The 23640-nt window shown below is 48.1% G+C and overlaps 1 protein-coding gene across 4 annotated transcripts in view; it reads left to right on the top strand.

The window, feature by feature from the left end:
• Nucleotides 1–22239, top strand: part of LOC138253400 (nucleophosmin-like) — a 214614-nt gene extending 192375 nt beyond the window's left edge. For all 4 annotated transcript variants that reach the window (XM_069205804.1, XM_069205801.1, XM_069205799.1 and 1 more), the window contains 2 exons: nucleotides 6536–6610; nucleotides 21223–22239. The gene's annotated coding sequence lies outside the window, so the exon portion shown is untranslated. The remainder of the gene's footprint in view (nucleotides 1–6535; nucleotides 6611–21222) is intronic.
• Nucleotides 22240–23640: the final 1401 nt, after the last annotated feature.

Genomic DNA, 23640 nt, shown 5'->3' with positions numbered 1-23640 from the left:
TGCGGAGAAAAAATACTGGTAAAGGTCCCTGAAAACACTCTTTTTCACACTTTTCGTCTTTTATGAGCGCTTCTTGTGGATGGCTGACTTCTGTACTATGCTGTTGTATACCTCCCCTTAAGTTGTAGGTCCAGTAATCTCTGTTTTATTATTTTTCTTGTAATACTTCTGCTGTGTTTTTTTTCCCTTCTACTAGTTTTGATTGTTGTCAAACGGCGTTTCAGCCTGTTCGTCTTGGGTACTTCCCCTGTTTGATACGTGTTTAGAGTGACTGTTCTAGTACCCTTAATTCTTGATATAGCATCTCATCTTCTCATTTCCTCTCTTTTATAGGTCTATGTGTATTCCCCTCACAAATGCCTTTACTGAGTACGCGTTCAGTTGTATGGAGGCGGCGTATTCCATGTGTTGCTGAATCGAAGTCAGTCATTTGCGTAAGGTGCCCTGCCTGTTCTCTGGGTCTCTAGAGCCCCTGCCTGTTCTCTGGGTCTCTAGAGCCCCTGCCTGTTCTCTGGGTCTCTAGAGCTCCAGCCTGTTCTCTGGGTCTCTAGACACCCAGCCTGTTCTCTGGGTCTCTAGAGACCCAGCCTGTTCTCTGGGTCTCTAGACACCCTGCCTGTTCTCTGGATCCCTAGAGCTCCTGCCTGTTCTCTGGGTCTCTAGAGACCCTGCCTTTTCTCTGGGTCTCTAGAGCCCCTGCCTGTTCTCTGGGTCTCTAGAGCCTCTGCCTGTTCTCTGGGTCTCTAGAGCTCCAGCCTGTTCTCTGGGTCTCTAGACACCCAGCCTGTTCTCTGGGTCCCTAGAGCCCCTGCCTTTTCTCTGGGTCTCTAGAGCCCCTGCCTGTTCTCTGGGTCTCTAGAGCCCCTGCCTGTTCTCTGGGTCTCTAGAGCTCCAGCCTGTTCTCTGGGTCTCTAGAGACCCAGCCTGTTCTCTGGGTCTCTAGAGACCCAGCCTGTTCTCTGGGTCTCTAGACACCCTGCCTGTTCTCTGGGTCCCTAGAGCTCCTGCCTGTTCTCTGGGTCTCTAGAGACCCTGCCTGTTCTCTGAGTCTCTAGACACCCAGCCTGTTCTCTGGGTCTCTAATGCTGTGGGCCTTGCGGTCCCCTCTTTCTTGTTATAGCTAGTCTACTCATGAAAGAGTGGGCTCTCCAGTCACTGCTGGATGGTTATAGGTAGGACCCCGTTTCCATAGCGAAATGTTCCAAAAAAATTCTTATGCATCTCAGTTCCTTCTCAGAAAGTTCTGGGGTAATCTGTCAAGTATGGGCAAGGAAAAAGGGGGATACCAAAACGCATTTTCCCCATTGAATTTTCTATAGGAAAATTGAACAGTGATACAGAAAACACAGATGAATGGAATCACATCAAATTTGTCAGAAAGCTAGACCTTTACCCAGAAAGCAGAGGATCTGTGGTAAAGTAATAAAAAAGTGAGTTCCTGCCCTTTTTAAAATAAAATAACCCTGGGGTGCGCCAGGGCCTGTGGGTCATTGCATTGGTTATTTGTTTGGGATGGGGGGGCCCTGCTCCTTGAGCCATAATATGGCCCCAGTGACCCCATCCCTGGGACACTGTAGTTTGCTCCCACTTGACTGGAACAGAAAGAAAAGCTGCTCCCAGCCGGGCCGTAGCAAACACTAGATTGCATTCACCTGGCAGGAGAAAAATGAAAGCTGCTCCAGGGTGGGAGCAGGCTAGTTCCCTGGATGGGGGCTGGATGAGGAGCCGGTGGGACAGCAGGGGACCATGGGCCTCCCCGCGGCCGCAAATGCACAAAGGGTTGTGGGTGTCGTTGGTGAGACTGGGTTACTCGTTTAAAAAAAAAAGATTGCCAGCTCCTACCGCACCCAGGATGGATGCTGGCACGGTAGCCCAACAGCTCCCAAAACATTTTTAAAAGCTGGCATGGAGTAAGTCTCCTGGGTCTTTGAATACATGGCCCAGGAGAGCCTATTATTTTTAAAGCACTCCTGGCCGGCACTGGGACATCAGATGCAAAAACAATGATGATGATGGATGGAATTCTTCAATTAATCCCAGCCACTGGCAATCACTCGGACCTCATTCCAATCCATCATTAATGCCCACTATGCCACCTAAGTTTGGACCCAGCCATATGCAAATCAGTCTTGACCCTGCTGCTCGTGGCAACAGCCAGGCCAGGTCCTTCCTGAACTGGAACACAAGAAACCCTGGGCCGCTTTTGGTTCTAGTGGAACAGTGAGTTCGGGACCCACGTCTGGGCATACCCGGCGCCCCTAGGGCAGAAAATACAAAAACAACAAGGTGATGAATGGAATGCTGGAATTATTATCAATCGGTGGCTATCGCTCGGGTATGTAACACTTTTTTTTCAGGACAGGGGAATTGTCTTTACTCGCGAGTTCTAAAATTGCTGCTACTACACCCTTGTTGATGTTTTGGCAGCTAATCAGATCTCATCTTTTGATCAGTCGGGTCAGTGTATCCTCTGGAGTCTGAAATATACTTACTGTTTGAACCTTACTTTCTCAAAAACTATTGAACCGGCTTACAATAAATCACAAAAAGGATGCTTTTCCAACTCGGGTCAATTCCACACCAAGTGATGAATCCTTTCCCATCACATTAACTTTTAGCATGACCTTGGTTTGGTCAACAACACAAACTGGGACAGTCATTCTTTTCATTTTCCTTGTTTTGCCATGCTCCTTATCGTTTATTTTTGTTCAAGGGGCTTTTGTTTTCGCATTTTTACTCTTTATTAGTAGATACACTGTGCCATCCGGAGTAAAGAAGTTTATAATATGTTCAGCAATCAGATACCAATAGAATAAAATCCATACTTCCCATCTGTGAGGGAATGTGGTGTGTTATATGGTCTGGTTGTGCAACCTCACCGTTTAATGCACTTACCAACCCCTTAGGACTCTTAGGTTTCATTTGTCAAACCTCCAGCTCAACCCCGGGTACCTGTGGCTCCGAATAGCAAGGCTCACGCAAAGGAAGATGTGTATAGCATTTAAACAGTACCAAAACAGGTGAAGAAATCGACAAGACACCAAAGAAAGCAAACACTAATTTATAAAAAATAGACTGTATTTTTATGGATTTTTACATACACACCACAATGAAAAAGATCCACTGGAGGGTTTTGGAGGTATAGAGTTTACAAACTATTGTAAATCAAGCTATTTCACCCAACCATGAACAAGCATTGTCAAATTCAACTAATTTGACAGTTACAAACTTTTTCACTAAAAAGTTAAAGCTAAGTGTAATGCTGCCATTTAGAGTCACTTTAGTTGACCAAATCCAGTAGGGAGCGAGTAAGGGGGTCCAACCGGGCCCTCAAAAAATGTTACCTCAGCAGGCAGTTTTATCCTTTACACAGCTTTCGTTTGGAAGTGGTCCTCATGCAAGGGATAGAGGATGCTGAACATGCACCAAGGATGCTGTGGATGCGATGCAGTAGACAGTGGACTTGCAGCAACTACTCAGTCACGAAGGGGGTGAGGTGGCCCTGGTAACAGAGTGGACACCCCTTGAGGTCCTCTCGGAGCAGGTCGCCACTGGACTATCAGTCACCCCATATCGTGGTCACACACCAATCCTTCCTGGGTCAATAAATCGTCCTGTAGAGGTCCCAGCCACAATTTGACAACATTCCTGTATTCAGCAGATTCAGGTGGAGCTTTGTGCATTGGGTCCTGGTCCCTGGTGCTGCACGGCGACGGTCGGCTGCAAGGTAAAGTTTCTGGGCTGCCACCTTGTCCCAGCAGGCTTTTCAGCTGTTGCTTTCCTGTGCTATGAACGAGAGGTCAGCTAACTAACCCCTGGAGTCTCTTGGCTGGGTTCTGGAGACAACTTCCTCTCAAGCAGCCTACAGCAGGCACAGTCCCTCTCCTCTGCTAGCCTCCAGGTTCAGCAGGTGCTGCCCACACTGGTGCAGCCTCTTTGCTGGTTCCGCGGTGCAGCAGGGCGTTTCTTTTTCAGTCCTCGTTTCAGTCCAGTTGAGATCTGGCAGCCAGGGATGCCTTATTTATGCTCAGCAAATGCTGTCGGGGTAAGATGTGGTTGGTAGCCAATGGACTATCAGGTTCCCTCCCTCGTGATGAGAACTTTCTGGGAAGCGTGGCATCTAGCTATCCGAGGATGCTCTATTCTGTTCCCTCTCAAGATGGCAGAAACTTTCTCTTAGCATTCAGAGCTCCCTAGCCCAACCCGGAGGGGTGGCTACTAAGGGGGCTTCACTTCCCTGGAAAACCAGTTTGACAACTGGCTTCACCTTCTCTGTCTGTGGTGCCAGCCTAAACAACAGAGTGGCCCTTTTCCCAACTGTACCCCATTTGCCCTTCAAAGGAGTCTTTGCCTTTGAAGGTCCCTTTTGGGCTAACACCTGAGTGGCTTCCTGCCTGGGGGAAGTAAAACGGGTACACACACGTTTGAAAAGTTTTACAATATGAGGCTAAGTATAATGCTTCCAGGATGCTCTCTGATTAGAAGCAAATGTTTGCAGAAGCTTGTAAGCAAGAGTGATGATTCTTTGCAAATGCAAGTAGAAAAAAAACGCCACGCTACAATTAAATTGTCAGTGCTATTTCTTTGAAGCGTGATTTAGTAAAATGTGTTGATGCAGGCTAGTATTTAAAAAAATATTCCTAATGGAAAATCATTGTAACCATTTTCAACAAGATTATGGGAAGCGTGAAAATAAACAAGCACTGGCAAAGCCAACCGATCTGACATTTGTTGTGAGTATTTTGGTTTTGTCACTGCGTGTCTTGTTTTGACATGGCTTTTGTAACCCTTTATTGTTGTTGGAGCTGCCAAGCCCTAACCATTGTAACAATCACTGTCAAAAGGAAAAATGATTTTGGTTTCAAAAAGCACACATCCCCACCAGTTGTGTGTCAAAGGGCCCGCAGCCCCCCACCTCCGGGGAGCCCCCTCAACACAGCACCTGTCCTGAGTGAGTCTGGAGGGGGGACCGCCATGCTCTTTGCAGGGGGCCCCTCCAGTTTTGGTATTCCGGTGATTGCCACAGTAGTTCCTGCCACTGAACAAAACTACTTTGTGTGCCAATGTGCTCCTTGTGGAAGAGCAGAATGCGATCACTCACAGTAAAGCTAGCCGATAGAGAGAGAAATAGAAGTTTAATAAAAACAAAATGTCTTTGTCAACGCCAGACCTAATTAGGGAACCAAATTTGAAAGAAAGTCACAAAGTGCACCCACGTCTTTGAATTTGTCACCGCACTACATAGCACCAAAGGGACAAGTAGATTTTTTTACAAGACTAGTAGATTTAAGAAGTAACCTGTCCCATGGACAAGTAGATATTTTATTAAATTCCACGCCCCTGGGTGTCCTCTAGGGGCTGTTCTGAGCATTGCAGCCAACATAGTACAATATTTGAGGCACGAAAATACGCCCCATAGTGCTTTGCAGGGCATTACTTTTACAAAACATTTTTGCTCATAACTCAGCCTTTGTTGGTCCTAGGACAGTGGAACCACCTTCAAAACGCTCATTCTGTATACCTCATCTCTGGGTCCCCACACCAGGTTACTGGGGACTCTAAATAACCCCTCCCACCATTCAGTGTCCTTTAAGCTTTCACATGGCTACAACCTTTGTTTTATAGCTGAGAGAAGTTTTGTTTTAAATGCCTTTTTGTAATATCGCGGTAGGCCTGCTAGCCCTAAAAACTCCCTCTAGGGGCTAAGTATATGGTTACACTGCGTTACTTTCTCCTGTTTGTTTTTTCCTGGGGTTATGCCCTCTAGGGGCTAACAATATGGTTACATGACCATGTTTCTTACAAATGATATTTTTGTTATGATGCCCTTTAGGGGCTGTTTACAGCATTACAACATAATCCCAAACTTTTTTTCTGATAAAGGTTTATATGATAATTGTATATGTTTCATTAATCTCTCCTTATTGCAATTATGATCATAACTCAGGCCATCTTAACATCCTTATTACACTGTGACTGTTTAAACACTCTTGCCATGTTGGGCGACCCTTCTAGTTTTTTTCTCCTCTGTGGCTGTCTTGTGTCTTTTTTGGGGGAATTGCGTTAGCCAGCCAGACACTCTGATGATGGGGTGGTGAAAGTGGTATTCTATTGGAATTAGCAGATTTAAATTAGGAAGCTAAATGGCAATATATTCATTTTTGGCTGCAGATAGAGAAAAAAGGTAAATGGAAGTGCTTTAATTATATGCAGGGCCTCTAGAATTATGCGGCAGGAAAAGAAGAAATCACGAGGCAGGGTTGACCCAATTATGTGGCAAGAAAAGTTTAGTTATGAATTTACAATGCCAATAGCTCTAACTCAAGCAAATGCAAGACCTTCTGCATTGCAAATGCCTGTTTAAGACATACCTTCCCTTTAGCTCCCAATGGGTTCATTAGGCTCTCTGGCTCCTGGTGTTTAATGACAACTGGCTTCTATCATGAGTGCATTTTTGTTAACTGTGTCACAACAATTGAAAACTTGAAATGGCAGAAGGGATCAAAGCTTTTTACACTTTCTTCCTTGTTTCCAGGGTGAATTCCTGCCAGACACCTTCCCGGCATTCACAATGTTTCTGTGGAATTCCTACCAATTGACAGATGAACCGGTAACTAACTTAAACTGAATTTATGTTTTATAAAATGTCTTTTTTGTTCTTCAACATACTGTCACCATTTGCCATGCTCATCCAACTGACCGTCATTTAAATTATCGTGTGAACTGAGGAACACTGATATTGCCTCACCCCTTTTCTGCCTTTCTGTCTTGCTCAAAGTCCCTTGATGACTGATATATTTTGTTTTCCAAGAAGATAATGTGGTGCCCACCACCTGCAACCACCAGAGTAAGCTAAGCAGTCTGTGCTGCTGATCAGTCACTGAATGCTGCTTGTTGCCCAGTTGCCTATGTTACGAATACTGTTGTTCGTGCTTATCCTGCCACCTTTAAAACAGCCAACCAAACGGTCTGCGTCACTTTCTAACCAGTGCCATTGCCACTCCGGCACTCATTGCGTCTAAGGCTAACACTGCCTCCGACTGTCACTCCTTGCTTCTGCGGTGTGCAAACATTTATAGTCCTAAACCTTAAACCTAATTCCCCACTGAGTGTTGGGCTCTTGGAACACTTAAACCGTATAACTGCATTGCAAACCAGGTGCAAACATCAGCTTAAAGATGTGCAGCACCTTCCAGAGCCTATGACAAGCCAGATTTAGGGGGTGATTCTCAGCTTGGCGGGCGGCCGGAGCCGCCCGCCAAGCGGGAACCGCCAGAAGACCGTACCGCGGTCAAAAGACCGCGGCGGTCATTCTGGGTTTCCCACTGGGCTGGCGGGCGACCGCCAAAAGGCCGCCCGCCAGCCCAGTGGGAAACACCCTTCCCACAAGGACGCCGGCTCCGAATGGAGCCGGCGGAGTGGGAAGGTGCGACGGGTGCAGTGGCACCCGGCGCGAATTTCACTGTCTGCAATGCAGACAGTGAAATTCTTTGTGGGGCCCTCTTACGGGGGCCCCTGCAGTGCCCATGCCATTGGCATGGGCACTGCAGGGGCCCCCAGGGGCCCCATGACACCCCATACCGCCATCCTGTTCCTGGCGGGCGAACCGCCAGGAACAGGATGGCGGTATGGGGTGTCTGAATCCCCATGGCGGCGCAGCGAGCTGCGCCGCCATGGAGGATTCAGAAGGGCAGCGGAAAACCGGCGGGAGACTGGCGGGAGACTGCCGGTTTTCCTCTTCTGACCGCAGCCGAACCGCCGCGGTCAGAATGCCCTGCGGGGCACCGCCAGCCTGTTGGCGGTGCTCCCGCCGACCCTGGCCCCGGCGGTCCATGACCGCCGGGGTCAGAATGACCCCCTTAATCCTGTTACTTTAAACAAATCCAATTGTACCCCTTTTACAAACTCTTATCACTGCAGCTGGCCTGAAACTGATGCATAAATATGAACAATTAATGGAAAACGGAGGCCTGGAAGAATTAACATTACCAGAGCTAAGGGAGAATAAGAAGGCAGCCTGTGCCTTTAAGATGTTGTGAAGTTTCCAATCCCTTGATGCCCTGGACAGGCAGTTCCCTGAAGAATCAACTCTTTTTTGCTGCTTCTGAGAGTGGGGCCTTGGAGCACTGTGGGTGTTTTTCAGACCATTTTGGTTTGCTGTAGAAATTCATCCTTCATCTTCCTTCAATGTGTCCTGTGACTGTTGAACAACATCAGGCTTCATCTGTCTTTTTTAGCCAAAGCTGTACGGTCAGGATGACGCCTTCTTTTCATGTGCCCTTCTTGTCGTAGGAAGAAAGGGGCATCTTACCTTCATCAGGTGGCGTGCCTTCCTGCCGCTCATTCCATAAAAGAAGGTGGATTCTCCTACAAAATGTACCAACACAGGCTCCATGCTAGATATTGAGGGCATCAGGCTAAGAGAGAAAGAGATGGGCATGCTGGCGAAGGATCCAGCCTCCATGAAAGCATCGGTCTTCACTAAGATGCTGCCCTGACTCCAAGGACTGTCCCAGAGATGGATTGAAGCACAGACGGTTGAGGAATGAGGAAGGGAAGACGCACCACCATTCGAGCCACACCAGACTTCCATGCTTGCCCTCACCATTGAAAGTGCCAGTGTTGGTATGGGGAAGTCACTGATCTGCCAGAAGGAATGAAGTGTGAATGGTGAAATAACCCTGCCATCCAGGGGATGTTGAAGCATTCTCACTCTTGCTTTACTCAACCTCAAAACCACTATTTGGCTTTGAGGCCTCCTGTGTCACGCCATTCAATGTTAAGAACGATGGAGCATTGTTGACGTTGTGTAGATCAGTGTGTCGGCGACAATTGCTAGGATGTTGTTCAGTGAAAGAAGTCTCTGCTAAGAAGAGTTTACATCCCTCCACTTCATCCATGAGCTCTGCTGTGTTGAAGATTCTGTCCTTTGAATTCCACCAGCAGATTCACTCCAACCTCTTTCTCAGTCTAAGTCCTTTAGCAAGTCCAAAGGTTATAGTTTCCAGGAAGACATAAATGTCTCCCACACAAAAAAGGCTTCCATCATCAAGAGAGCATAGACCAGTTGAAGCGCCTCAACTTCCTCCGCGTTCACCTTACAGTCCACCAAAAGATCATCCTCCTCTGAAGCGAATTCATGAAGAAAGGTTCTTCACCATCACTAGGCAGGTCCTCAAACAGGTGAAATTCCACTTCATCGTACACTTTTTTTTTTTTTTTTGTTTAAATATTTTTATTAACAATTTGCTGTTATACAAATACAGAATGATTTGGCGTGGTAGTTGAGATTACACATGCAGCTCAGGGTGTTACATATTTTTGGTCAAATATCATGTACTTTCTTTTACTTTTACATCAATTTGAATTGCTTTTTGTCTAATTCTGCAGCCTAGCACATTTGCCTGTGCACCACCTGAGAGCTATGCCATCGATCTGATTGTTATACATCTAGAACAGTCTTTAACTAAAGTTAAACAGATTAATGGTGCGATGGAACTTGTATGGGCAGGTGGTTCCATTTTCTGAAGTCAACCTCCTCTCTCTTACCCTGGAGCAGGGTTGGCACTTTTCATGTTATCCATCCCTATTTTAATCCCAAGACGGTAACTCCCTCAAATAATGCCAGTCCCCTCTAACACCACTCGGTCATTTCTGTGCCCTTAGCCGTGAATTCCATGTCTGTCTTCGTTTCCCTTCTAGTGTCTTCTAGGTTCTGAACCCTGGATTTCTCCTTCCCTACCCCAGGAGTTGTGTCACTGCCGATCTCTATCTTGAGCCTATATTTTAATCTTTATGTCAGTCCCTCTGTGGTTGTGTCCATACCCCTCAGCATCCCTTCCCACTTTGTCAGTATCTCCTCCCATTCTGGAGCGATAGGGGTCTGGCGGAGTCCACGCTCCTCCTCTCTCTTCAGTATCTGCAGTTCTGCTCTGGCCCACTTCTCTACTTCCCGTCTCCATTCCGTCAGTGATGGGCATCTGGGGGATTTCCACCCCAAGCTGATCAGTCTCCGGTATAAAACCAGAGCAAGGTTCAGAAAACGACCCCTCACCTTCCCACGTGGGAGTCTGGTTCCAAGACCCAATAGGCACACACTGGGAGATAGGGCTAAATCCCTTTCAAGCAGTCTAGAGAGGTCCGTCAACACACTGCCCCAGCCCTGACGCAGGTCTGGGCAGCTACACACCATGTGGTCGAAGTCTGTGTTCACATCACTGCACCTGGGGCATGCCCTGGGGACCCCCTGTACATTAAGGATAGGCGGTGTGGGGTGAGGTACGTCCTGTGCGTGTAATTATATTGAGCATATCTCAGTCTTGTGTTTCTCACTACTTCCTTTGGGTACGCTAGTACTCTACTCCACTCAGAGTCTGTTATTTCATTTTCCAAGGCTCTCTCCCACCTCTCCCGTAAGGATTGCATTGGGTCAAGGGCTCCTTCCTGTTGGGCTTGATACAGTCTTGTGATGCGGTGTGCATCATCCCCCAATGTTAGGATGAGGTGTAATATATGATGGGTGGCAGGCTCTGCATTCACTGTTTCCCAGTGTTCCCGCAGATTATGTGTTAACTTTTGGTACATAAGGAATTGTCCCGAATGGATTCCTCTGTCATTCACTAGATCAGTAAAGGGCCTCAACACCCCGTCCCGGAATAAGTCACCTACCGTCTCTACTCCCTCCCTTTTCCAAATCCCGAGCCCTGTACCCATCAAGCCCACCTCCCCTTGATCTAGTATTAGGGCGGTCAGTGGCAAGGCCGGAGAATAAGGGGATCCCACCCCCACTTGCCTTGCACACCTCTTCCAGCAAAGAATGGCTACTTTCGTCATCAGACTGTCCATTTGGCGTGTCACCTTATTAATCAATTGCACTATGACTCGGTCCGTGCCTCTATCTCCCACTGTAATCCATCTGTCCAGGCATCCCTTTCCAGCGAACCAACTGGCGACCCATTGCAGTTGGCATGACAGGTAGTAGGCCTCAAAATCTGGAACCCCCAGGTTTCCTGCTAAAATTGGTCTACACAGGGTCGGGAGTGCTGTACGTCTGCGGCCATCATCCCAGATAAGCTCCCTAAGTAGGGTATTAAACTTCCGAAACCACGCTGAGGGAATCGATAATGGTAGGTTGGCAAAATAATAGAGGAGGCGGGGAAGCATGATCATTTTAGATAAAGACATTCTGGCCATGATGGATAGTTTTAAAGAGTGCCAAAAACCTACTGAGGCTCTCAGGGAGAGGAGTGCCCGTCCAATGTTTCCATCTCTCAGATCCCCATTCTCATGGTATACCTGTATACCCAAATACTTAAAAGTGCATGGAGCCCAAACCATGTCCCCAGGGCAGGAGGAGGGTCGCCCATAAGTTTTGTGTTAGGGGAAAAATGAATGTCTTGCTCCTGTTGAGGCAGAGGCCTGAGAGTGCACCGAAATGGTCCAGCGTCTGCAAGGCCCAAGGTAGGCCCGACTCTCCATCATTGAGGTATATGGGTATATCATCAGCATATAGTGAAATGATATGTTCTGATTGACCCCATTTTACTCCCTTGCCAGTGCCCTTGCTACGCATTGCAACCGCCAGTGGCTCTATGGCCAGAGCAAATAGAAGCGGCGATAGCGGGCACCCCTGTTGCGCCCCCCGGTATATAGGGTAAGTATCTGATATCGTTCTGCCTGTTCTCACCCTCGCCAACGGTGACATATACAGTAAATCCACCCATTTTATCCAGCCTTCTCCCATTCCCATCTGCCGCATCACTGTTCTCAAATAGTCCCAACTGACCGAGTCAAAAGCTTTCTCAATCTACTGCAAGCAGCACTCCCTCCCCGGGCCTTTCTTCTTCGGGCATGTGCAAGATGGCGAACAAACGCCTCAAGTTCAAAGAGGTGCTGCGTTTCGGGACAAAGCCATTTTGATCAGTATGCACTAACTCGGTGATGTGGCGTAGGAGTCTATTGGCTAAGGCTTTACTAAGGATTTTAAAATCATTATTTAACATCGAGAGGGGTCGAAAGTCCATTACTGAGGCCTCTCTCGACTTCGTTTTGGGCAGAGGGACCACCAGTGCCTCCCTAAGTGAGTCCGGTAGCATTCCGCGTTGCAATGCCTCCGTGTACATCTCCACCAACTGGGGGGCTAACAGTGCAGTATACTTTTTGTAAAAGTCCATTGGAAGTCCATCTGTCCCTGGGGTCTTACCGGAGGCCAGCTGTGCAATAGCCTCCTGTACCTCGTCTACCGTCAGCGGGCCTCCTAGCGTGGTCAGAGGGAGTGGGCGCAAAAAATCGTCTAGGTCATCTGCTCTAAGCTCTCCCGGGGCCCCGTAGAGATGGGAGTAGTACTCTTTGAAGGCGTCATTTATGGGTCCCGGCATACACTGACGTTTCCCCCCTTTATCATAGACACTTGTGATGGGTCTACTGTCCCCTTCAGCCCTCACTAACCACGCCAGCATTCTACCTGATCGGCCCTCCTCAGCCTGGAGTGATGCCAGATATTCCCGGAGGCTGTGACAGCGAAGCTGCTCTTCCACCTGGGCATATGACTTCCGTGCCTGGACATATCTTTCCTGTGCTACATCCCCGTACTCCCCACCTCATTCCACTTTGTGTATTATCCTCTCTAAACTATTCAGTTCACGTTCTAGAGTGCGTCTCACTCCAACTGTTTGACCTAGGCAAAAACCTCTAGTTGTCACCTTGAGGGCCTCCCATTCCAAGGATCTTGAAGAGGCTGATCCCTTATTGGTTTTAACATGGTCTGAAAGGTGTAGGCGAAGGGATTCTCTGTATGCTTGGTCCTCTAACGAGCCGGGGGTCAGTCTCCATGTCGGGACAGGAAGCCTATCCATTGTCGCTTTCCAAGTAACCAGTAGGGGGTTATGGTCCGATAATGTGCGAGCAAGGTATTCTGCGCGGGTCATTCCCTGCGCGATATCTGTTGTACACACCACCCTATCTATTCTGGTATGTACTTGGTGAAGTCCCGAATAGAATGAATAGTCCCTCTCAGTGGGGTTTTGGACCCGCCATACATCCACTAGGCCCCACCATTCATCCATTCTCTCAATTTTTTTGCCACTCTGTGTCGCTGCCCCTGTGACCGGTGGAGAGGATCGGTCTAAGTTCACGTCTAATATTCCGTTAAAGTCTCCTCCGATTAAGATACCCCTGGTTTGTTGGCGTGTGAGATGACTCGACAGTTGCGTTATAAAGGGGACCTGATCTTGGTTGGGGGCGTAGACACTGCCCAGGACAATTGCAGTTCCATGAAGCCTCCCCTCCGCTATCACAAACCTACCCTCGTGGTCTATGTCCTTAGATATGACTTCAAAGGGAACCCCCGCTCGTATCCAAATCAAGGCGTCCCTCGCATACGCTGAATAGCCAGTGGCAAACACCTGTCCTCTCCATCTACGCCTCAATCTCTCCACCTCTCCTGCGGTTAAGTGGGTCTCCTGTAGCATTGCCACCTGCACACCCCTTCTTTTAAAAAAGGACAGTATTCTGTGACGTTTGGATGGGGACCCCATACCACGTACATTCCATGTTAGTATATTATATTCCGCCATAGGGTTGTCTTATCAGCATTCCAGATTGCCCACCCCTGCCCTGGATACAGTCTCCCTGTGTTTCGGAATGTGTACATAAGTATTTCTCTCCACCCTGCCCATCGCACCTGCAAAAGTTGTAACTGTAAAACCCAACTCCCTAACACCAGGGCGCCTCGCAAACAGAAGGTTGCCCAATAAACTGTGCAATAGTGCATCATGTTCAACAGAGTATCTGAAATTCTCGCCAGTCTGATTGGTTGGACGAGAACTCGTGTGGGGGGGCATGGTCCGGAGGGGCCACGTGTACATACAATTCACTTTGCCCCAGGGTCGTGGTATCACATCCGTTACACAAGTTCGTCTGATGTCTGGGGGGGTCACCTTCGGAGCCTGCAGCGAGGACTCTGAGCACCCTATGGAGGACCCTGCAGTCCCATCTGGGTCTACCCCGGAGCCTCCCGGGGGGGATTCCTCTCTGCCCATGGACACCACCCTCTCAAGGGCTGCTCGCTTTCCAAGTTCCTTCTGTGTCTGCGTTGGCAACCCTCGTGAGCGGTCCCTGTTCCTCTGCCTTCCTAGGACTTTGCGCTTTCCAGTCTCTCTTACGTTAACTTTTGCGCTCTGGGCTGACTGGCCTCTATGAGCTTCAAACCATTCCCAGGCCTCCTCGATCCTTGTTCCCCAGGGTTACTTCCTCGTTGTAGGCGCCGGGCCGGCACCGACACCGCCGGTGGATCGCACATTCCGTCGCGCCCTCAGTGCACGCGGGCGCTTTGTCCAATGTGCTGTCGCGTATTTTCTGCCGGGGTGGGGAACGCCCTTCAACGTCCTCTACAAGTCCCCTGGAAGTCTGCTCCACGCCTCGTTCCTCACTCCCCGATGTTACTTCCTCGTTATGGGTGCCGGGCCCGCACCGTCACCGACGGCGGACCGCGCTCCCAGCGCACACGGGAGCTTTATCCAATGCACTGCAGCGTGTTCTCGGCTAAGTCGGGACGAGTCCGCCCTGCAATGTGGTCCTCTGGCAAGCGCCGAAGCCGCCGGCGGGACTGTGTCACTACGCGAGTCCCCGGTCTCGGTCACGGCCGCAAGCCCGGTGGCCCCGGTTCCAGCGGGGGCCCCCACGCTCCGGGATCAGACTCCCCCTCGTTCCTCTGGACCCCTGGTGCCTCCGGGTACCGACTCTACAAGTCGATGGTCCCCGAGAGTGGGCTATTTTCAAGGATTAATAGTAGGCCCCTCCGGAGCCACGTTCTCAAGCGTGTTTCATCTTGGCTGCTTGGCCACGCCCCCCACTTCATCGTACACTTCTTCATGATTTACCCGCTGAGCCCTGGATGGACATTTTAAAGGGGGTTAAGAGGCGCGCATGTAGGTACTCTTATGCATTTAAGTGGAAAAAGGTTTTGCCTGTGGTGTCAACAAAATAGCACAATCCAAACTTATGCCAAAAAGGTTTTATTCTGTTGTATTTGATCCATCTGGCCCAGTCTAAGGAGTAATTTCCCTATATTTAGGGTCCGCCCTCCAGCAGTAACTGCGTATAGGAGAGGCCTTCAACAGCCACCTTTTTTCAGACTTCCAGTGGTTAGTGACTTCTTTGAAAGTTAAGGGAAGTGTACTCTCCAGTGAGGAAGTGTTATCTTCCTCTGGAGCTAAATTCAGTGTTAGCTGAACTAATGGGTCCTCCTCTTGTGCCCTTTATCAAGGCTTGATTGCAGCACCTATCCTGTAACACAGCCTTTTTATAGCTATTGCCTCTGACTGAAGGCTTTGATATAGGCCTTAACTGCAGAGGAACCCTGTGCAAACTTCCACTCAGTAGGGTGTCCGAGAACACATCCTGCCTTCTTGCCAAAGGTGGCTTTACATTTTCACATAAATCAATCTGTAAAGCTCCCAGTATTTTTTCAGAAAAGCGTGTTCTCCAGCTCAATATCTCTTACATAATTTGGATGTTTGAGTGTTGCACTTCTATCTGGAGAAATCCAAATCTATTGGGAAATTTTACCAGATGTGTGTGACCTTTGGCCTGTACATACAGGCTTAGTGACTTAAAAACAGAGAATTTGGCTGGCATTTTCTTGTTACAAAGTAGAAAACAAACCTCTCCCTCTGGCCCAAGGCCTGTTCATCAAAGGGTAATCAGCTACTACGGCCTAGTTGTGAAATATTCCATTAGGGGAACCTTGTAGAGCAGCCACTTGGAAGTGTGTACATACCTTTACCAGATATTACTGTCATGACTGACATGTACTCATTCTGGTCTGGGTCAGGCTGCACCCAAGAATCTTTTTGCCTAATGTCTCATTACAGTTTGTTACTACAATTGATTGGTAGAATTCCTCTCTGCCCTTATGCTGAGTACTGGGTGGTAAGAGATTTGCTTGCTACTGTAGCCTGGTGTTTGACTATCCGTGAATATCCTACAATGCAGAAGAAATGGTCACGTGCATTCTTGGTTCTGATGGAAAGTGTGCACCGTTGACCTAATGTACCCTACTACACATAGTTATAGTATCAATCACATCACAAATTCCCACTAACAGGACGTGCAGATTCCTTGATTGAGTTCATGAGCGTAGGTTGATGGTATTCATGGGTAACAAAAATGCAAACAGTTTGACTGAATAATCTGTTTTTGTAATCTAGTCAGAGATGTGCCAGAGGTGCCTTCAGAGGTCCAGTTTTTGACTGGAAACACGTCTTATTTGATGCTGATCCTTGGTTACCGTACTTCACAAACAGAAGTCTCTGACTAATCATGGACTCGGATCTTCGTGCCTCAAACTGTGCCAACTCCCATAAGGTATTTTTGGCTGAGATGGAATCCCTTGTTTAGGCATCACCTAATTGCAAAAGCAAATCTTTGCCTTTCTCATCAGATACGTGGCCCACTTGGCCAACATCAGCAGAACCCAGGGAAGGACCATCATATCTTATGCAGAAGACACCCACCTCATTCTCAGTATTTGAAGACCCCGCCACCAAGAAGGCCAACTTCCACAGGCGCATGACATGCATCACCAACTGAATAAAAAAACAACTGCCTAAAACTCAACACTGACAAAATGGAAGAGCTGGTCTTCAGGAACAACACCTCCCCGTGAAACAACTCCTGGTGGCCTACTGAACTAGGACCAGTACCCACTCCGGCAGACCACGCTCCCAACCTTGGCATCATACTGGACAGCAAGCTCACCATTAAGAACCAGATCAACGACGTCTCTTCTGTCTGCTTCCTAACCCTTTAAATGCTCTGCAAGATCTTCAAATGGCTTACCCTCGACACCAGACGAACCGTCACTCAAGCTCTAGTCACCAGCCGGATGGACTACGGCAACACACTCAAAGTAGAAATCACCATGCACCTCCTGAAGAGACTACAGACCACACAGAATTCAGCAGCCAGGCTCATCCTTGACCTTCCCGAACGAGCCACAGCACCTCCCACCTCAAGAAGCTGCACTGGCTCCCCATTCAGAAGAGATGTCAATTCACGGTTAATGAAACGGTCACCTTCCACGACTCAGATGGCAGCATTAGGACTTTGAGATACTCTCCAACCCTCAGCGGGTGAGCAGGACCTCTTTGCATTTTCAGTGAGACTCTTTGCTGTCCACGTATGTTCTCCTGGTTTTTCTTTTATTTTCTTTCTTTCTTCTACTGATGTTTAATTAATTTATAATTTTCTTCAGATGAATACATTATTCAATTGTGCTGTCTTAGAAAGGTGGGCATTTTCAGATTGGCCTTCCTTGTTTCCTGCTGTTTGATGACTGTCTTGGGCAGAGACATGGTGGGGGAAGGGCAAGGGTGTTCAGTGTGGGCACAGGAGGGACATGTCAGATATCGTGAACATTTGGCATGGGCCTGGGCCTCCTCGTCCTACGTTGGACTCCTATGGAATGGGAGATCCTGCCCATGAGGACATCTACTGTGGTTCTTTTCCTCCTCTCATGTGGTTGGGTGTTGCAACCCTGCTGTCCTTCCGGGTAAAGACCTCCTGTTTTGAAGGCCCACCCTGCATGTTTTGTGTCGGCAAGGAGAGTCTTCATCTAGGTCTTCTGCTTTGGACTTGATGGTGAGGCCACGACATTGAAGCATCCGAATGGTTGTCATTAAATGTTTTCCCGCCTTATGAGTGAAGTGGCAGGTGACGTCCACAGTCATTGAATAGTGGCACAGTAAAATATTTAGAACATACCCCCAACCATGAATGTAGAATGCTTGAAAAAAGTTCTCAGCCACTGGAAGTCTCTTGGGGCACTTCCAAGTCCATCTTCTTTTGCTCACTATTCCACTCCAGGCAGAGACAAGCCAAATGCATATCACGCTTGGTCCCTTTCCAGTAGAACAGTCCACCAGGTACTGCCGGGCTAAGCCCCCTCTGAACTGGCACATGTGCAACCCCAAACCGAATAAGAATAATACAAACACTACAAAGCTGCCACAGCCGACCCCGCTGGACATGGGGGTGGGGGCATAATACAAACACCACGAGGCTGCCACGGCTCACCTCACTGGACATGGGGGTGGGGGCATAATACAAACACTACAAAGCTGCCACGGCTCACCCCACTGGACATGGGGGTGGAGGCCTAATACAAACACCACGAAGCTGCCACGGCTCACCCCGCTGGACATGGGGGTGGTGGCATAATACAAACACCACAAGGCTGCCATGGCTCACCCCGCTGGACATGGGGGTGGGGGCATAATACTACCACTACAAAGCTGCCACGGCTCACCCCGCTGGACATGGGGGTGGAGGCCTAATACAAACACCACAAAGCTGCCACGGCTCACCCCGCTGGACATGGGGATGGGGGCATAATACACCACAAGGCTGCCTTGGCTCACCCCGCTGGACACGGGGGTGGGGGCATAATACAAACCCCACAATGCTGCCACGGCTGACCTCGCTAGACTTAAGGGTGGGGGCATAATACAAACACCACAAGACTGCCACAGCTCACCCCGCTGGACATGGGGGTGGGGGCATAATACAAACACCACAAGGCTGCCACGGCTGACCTCGCTAGATTAAGGGTGGGGACATAATATAAACATCACAAAGCTGACACAGCTGGACATGGGGGTGGGGGCATAATACAAACACCACAAGGCTGCCACGGCTCACCCCGCTGGACATGGGGGTGGGGGCATAATACAAACACCACGAGCCTGCCACGGCTCACCCCGCTGGACATGGGGGTGGGGTCATAATACAAACACCACAAGGCTGCCACGCCTCACCCCGCTAGACATAAGGGTGGGGACATAATATAAACATCACAAAGCTGCCACTGCTGACCCCGCTGGACATAAGGGTGGGGGCATAATACAAACACCACGAAGCTGCTACAGCCGACCCCACTGGACATGGGGGTAGGGGCATAATACAAACACTGCAAAGGTGCCATGGCTGACCCCGCTGGACATGAGGGTGGGGGCATAATATAAACACTACAAAGCCTCCACGGCACCCCACTGGACATAAGGGCGGGGGCATAATAGAAACACCACGAGGCTGCCACGGCTCACCTCGCTGGACATAAGGATGGGGCATAGTATAAAAATCACGAAGCTGCCACAGTTCACTCGCAGGACATAAGAGAGGGGTCATAATACAAACACCACGAAGCTGCCACAGCTCACTCGCAAGACATAAGGGTGTGGGCATAATACACACACCACAAGGCTACGACGGCTCTCCCGGCTCACTCCTCAGTTACTCAGCTGTGGGTCTCAGGCTGTGCTGCAGTGTAATTTTTCTGTCTTGATATTCGTGCACCCAGAGGGTAATTTGAGAGCAGCATTACCTTTTTGCTCTGCGAACGCTCAGTCTTCTGAAGGCTCACACATGAATGAAGGGTGTATTGGATTTGATTGGTGGCCTGGTATATGAGGAGGAATGATAATTTAAAATCAGATGTGATCTCCTCATAAATAGACAAGTAAAGGAAGTGAAGAAATTTGAGGATATATTTAAGGGACTCCCATCGTACTAGTCCTGGGATTTGGCCCAAGATATAGAGGGGTCGAAACGTCGATTGATATATCATAGTCTGGATTGGTCTCTGCATAGGATCTTTGGAGGATTGAAGGAATTGATTTAGACTCTCTGAGGATTTGGAATGGAGTTAATGCAGCAAACAAAAAAGAACCAACCGACTGGTTTTAATGTTTTTTTATATAGGTTTTTGATTCACTGGAATATGTATTATTCTTCTTTTTATCTATCACGAGCACTTTTTCTCACACTATCTGTCCTTCGGTGTGTTGTTTTAGTAGGTGGGTTGTCCATATAGGATGAACATATTAAATTGATATTTATGTATGAGTAAATAAATGAATATATATATTTATATGAATAAATAGTTTTTTTGCTTTCACCTATGTTGCCTTATGATGGATAAATAATTTGTCGATCTTTCCCCGTTAGGGCATTGTTGTATGTAACGACTGGTTTTGAATAGCATAATACTTCTAAGGGGGAAATTGGCCCTTTTTTCAAACCTCCCTCTTTTGGGTGCGAATGAGGACCCCATGTGAAGCAAGTCCCCAGGGTCTGGCCTGCCTTGTGGCGTTTCTTTTTTAAGTCATTTGTTCAGTCTGTTAATGACCATCAGGAAAGTAAATTAAACTAATCGGGTGTCCTGTGAATCTGCTTTGAATTGTGCTTCAGTTCCCAAGCAGTGTTTCTCAAATATTTAGAACTTATGAATGTGCTCTGGGCAGGTATATATTTTTTATCTGGAACAAATGTAAACAGTTTCTTCAAAATAGACAGAATGAGATCATGCCATATATACCTCCTGATGTGATCTGCTTTGCTCAGCCTTTTTCAACTTTGTGTGGAGAAAGTTTTCCAAGGGGTCGTTTAAAAATTGTGCTTTTGGAACCGGCCTCCCAACCGTTCTCCACTAAATGTGACAAAATCAAAGGGGCAGTACCATACTAGTTTACAATTTTAAGATATTTTGCTGTCTCATTAAAGTCATATTATTAAATTATTTTATTATTAACCATTGTATTTATTATTAACAGTAAAAGAACAGATGAGACCTCTGTGCCATGTATATATAAGAAGTGCAAATGCCACATCTGCAATACACACCCCACACTCACCTCACACACCACCACACACTCACATCATACACCACCACCACACACTCACATCACACACTCACCACACAAACCAAACACAAGGACCTCCACACAGAAACAACTAATTTGCACACACTCACCTCACACACCACCACACTGACACACCAAACACAAGGATCTCCACACAGAAACACCAAATTCCCTCACACACAGTGTCACACACACACACACACACTTCCCCTCACTCTTACACACAGACACACACACTCACATACACTCACCTCATACAGATCTTCACCCCACACATGCACCACACCCTCACGCATACGTCAAACACAAGGATCCACACACACACACACACACACACACACACACTCACACATACACCGTTTACTCACACAGTGCACACAGATCTACACAGACACACACTTTCTCTCTCACACACACATACCACCCCCCCAGCTTTTGCAAGTATCTGACAACGATCTATACTACACCTATAATTGTTTTGAATGTCAGCACTAACTGTCACTGTCGTTTGCTTCTTTTCCAGACTGTGAGTCAGCTGTGGCATTACAAAGAACATTTGAGTAAACTGGTTCGGTAAATTGATTTTCCTCGAGGGCTGAGACTTCTTCTTGAAGTATCCTCCACCCGGGAGAAGAGTTGTTCAATCCCATGAACTTTACTTGCGCCCTGAACCTGTCGTCTGCTAACTGGACCTGTCCTCAGATCCCCCGCCTTGGTTACACCGCTCCTCTTGGTCAGTGTCTTGGCCTCTGTTGGGCATCCTCCCAACCTCAGCCTCCATCCGCAGGATTGGTTCATTGACCTTGAGGGTTGGGTGATTAGCCCACTATCCAGAATGTCCCACTCACTTTGGAAACAGCCTTTTGACTTTGAGAATTTAAATGTAAATGGGAATGTAAGTGTTTCCCCCTCTGGACAGCACTTTAGAGCTTTTCTTTGTCAAGTCTTTCTCCTGCACTGTTTCTTTCTCCTGTGCCTCTCTCCTTACAGCAGTCTCACTCCTTTTTCTTTGGTTGTAATTTTTGTTTATGTCTACAGTTCACCAAAACTCTGGACTCTGCCCTCTCTTAGCTATTTTCTTGACTTTTTACTTTTTAATAGCAATATTCTGTATCAACAAATATAGGCTCCATTTCCTGTGTCACAGGATCAACTCCTTCTTGTCAACAGTAACTCTAGACAACTTCTGCCCTGCCAGGCTTCGTTCAGCAAGATGTTCTTGGAATTGTAGTTCGTTTTATTACTCACTATGTCCTCACATGCATAACATGCAGCAGATGAATGTTGAGCGTTCCTCCTGCTGTATAACCACCTCTTTCCCTAAGCTCTGATTCAGGGATGTCGCCTGTCGTGGGCTGTGTTCACTCTGCCTCGTATGATGTTTCTTCTGCAGCCAGGACACTGCTCCCCTTCCATCCTGGATGCTGAGGGTGTTGGCGACAAAGAGGGCCGGCACTAAAAAAAAATAAGGAACACTTCTTACTGTTTCTTTTGATACTTTAATAAGGAATTTGAAATAAAATATTGTTTTTGGATGATAGCACTGGAGTCAGGTCTGCTGTGCTGGAAAGCATGTGACAAGTGCCAGTTTATGCATTTTCCAACAGTAGCTGAAGCCACAGGTTGGGACGATGGGAGCTGACACCACATCAGCGTACGCCCTCTTGCTGCATACAGTCAATCAGTCGAGGGATTTGTAAAGTACACTACTCACCCGTGAGGGTTTCAAGGTGCTGAGGAGAGGGTGGGGAATAGTGGGAGGGTGGTGGGAGGTGCTGCTACTGCTCGAACAGCCAGGTCTTGAGAAGTCTCCTGAAGGGTAAGGAGGTCTTTGGTCTGATGCAGGTGAGTGGGAAGATTGTTCCACGTCTTGGCGGCGAGGTGCGAGAATGATCTGCCTCCATTTGTAGTTCTGCGGATGTGTCAGACGGTTGCAAGGGTGAGCCATCTGTTGAGGTATTCTGGTCTGGTGTTGTGCAGTGCTTTGTGAGCGTGGGGGAGGAGTTTGAAGGTGCATGTTGACAGGGAGCCAGTGCAGGTTTCTCAGATGGCCTGTGATGTGGCAGTGGCAGGGGATGTCCAGTGTAAGGAAATGCCTCCTTGGCATGATTACCCCCTAACTTTTTGCCTTTGCTGATGCTAAGTTATGATTTGAAAGTGTGCTGGGACCCTGCTAACCAGGCCCCAGCACCAGTGTTCTTTCCCTAAACTGTACCTTTGTCTCCACAATTGGCACAACCCTGGCACTCAGATAAGTCCCTTGTAACTGGTACCTCTGGTACCAAGGACCCTGATGCCAGGGAAGGTCTCTAAGGGCTGCAGCATGTCTTATGCCACCCTGGGGACCACTCACTCAGCACATGCACACTGCCTCACAGCTTGTGTGTGCTGGTGGGGAGAAAATGACTAAGTCGACATGGCACTTCCCTCAGAGTGCCATGCCAACCTCACACTGCCTGTGGCGTAGGTAAATCACCCCTCTGGCAGGCCTTACAGCCCTAAGGCAGGGTGCACTATACCACAGGTGAGGGCATATGTGCATGAGTACTATGCCCCTACAGTGTCTAAGCAAAATCTTAGACATTGTAAGTGCAGGGTAGCCATAAGAGTATATGGTCTGGGAGTTTGTCAAACACGAACTCCACAGTTCCAAAATGGCTACACTGAAAACTGGGAAGTTTGGTTTCAAACTTCTCAGCACAATAAATGCACAATGATGCCAGTGTGCAATTTATTGTAACATACACCCAGAGGGCATCTTAGAGATGCCCCCTTAATACCAATTCGCCTTCTAGAGTAGGCTGACCAGTTTCTGCCAGCCTGCCACACACCAGACATGTTGCTTGCCACATGGGGAGAGTGCCTTTGTCACTCTGTGGCCAGGAACAAAGCCTGTACTGGGTGGAGGTGCTTCACACCTCCCCCTGCAGGAACTGTAACA

Source organism: Pleurodeles waltl, chromosome 1_1, assembly GCF_031143425.1.
Source record: "Pleurodeles waltl isolate 20211129_DDA chromosome 1_1, aPleWal1.hap1.20221129, whole genome shotgun sequence".
Lineage (NCBI taxonomy): Eukaryota > Metazoa > Chordata > Amphibia > Caudata > Salamandridae > Pleurodeles > Pleurodeles waltl.
Note: the sequence above shows the minus strand (reverse complement) of the source record. Positions and strands in the feature narration are given on the sequence as shown.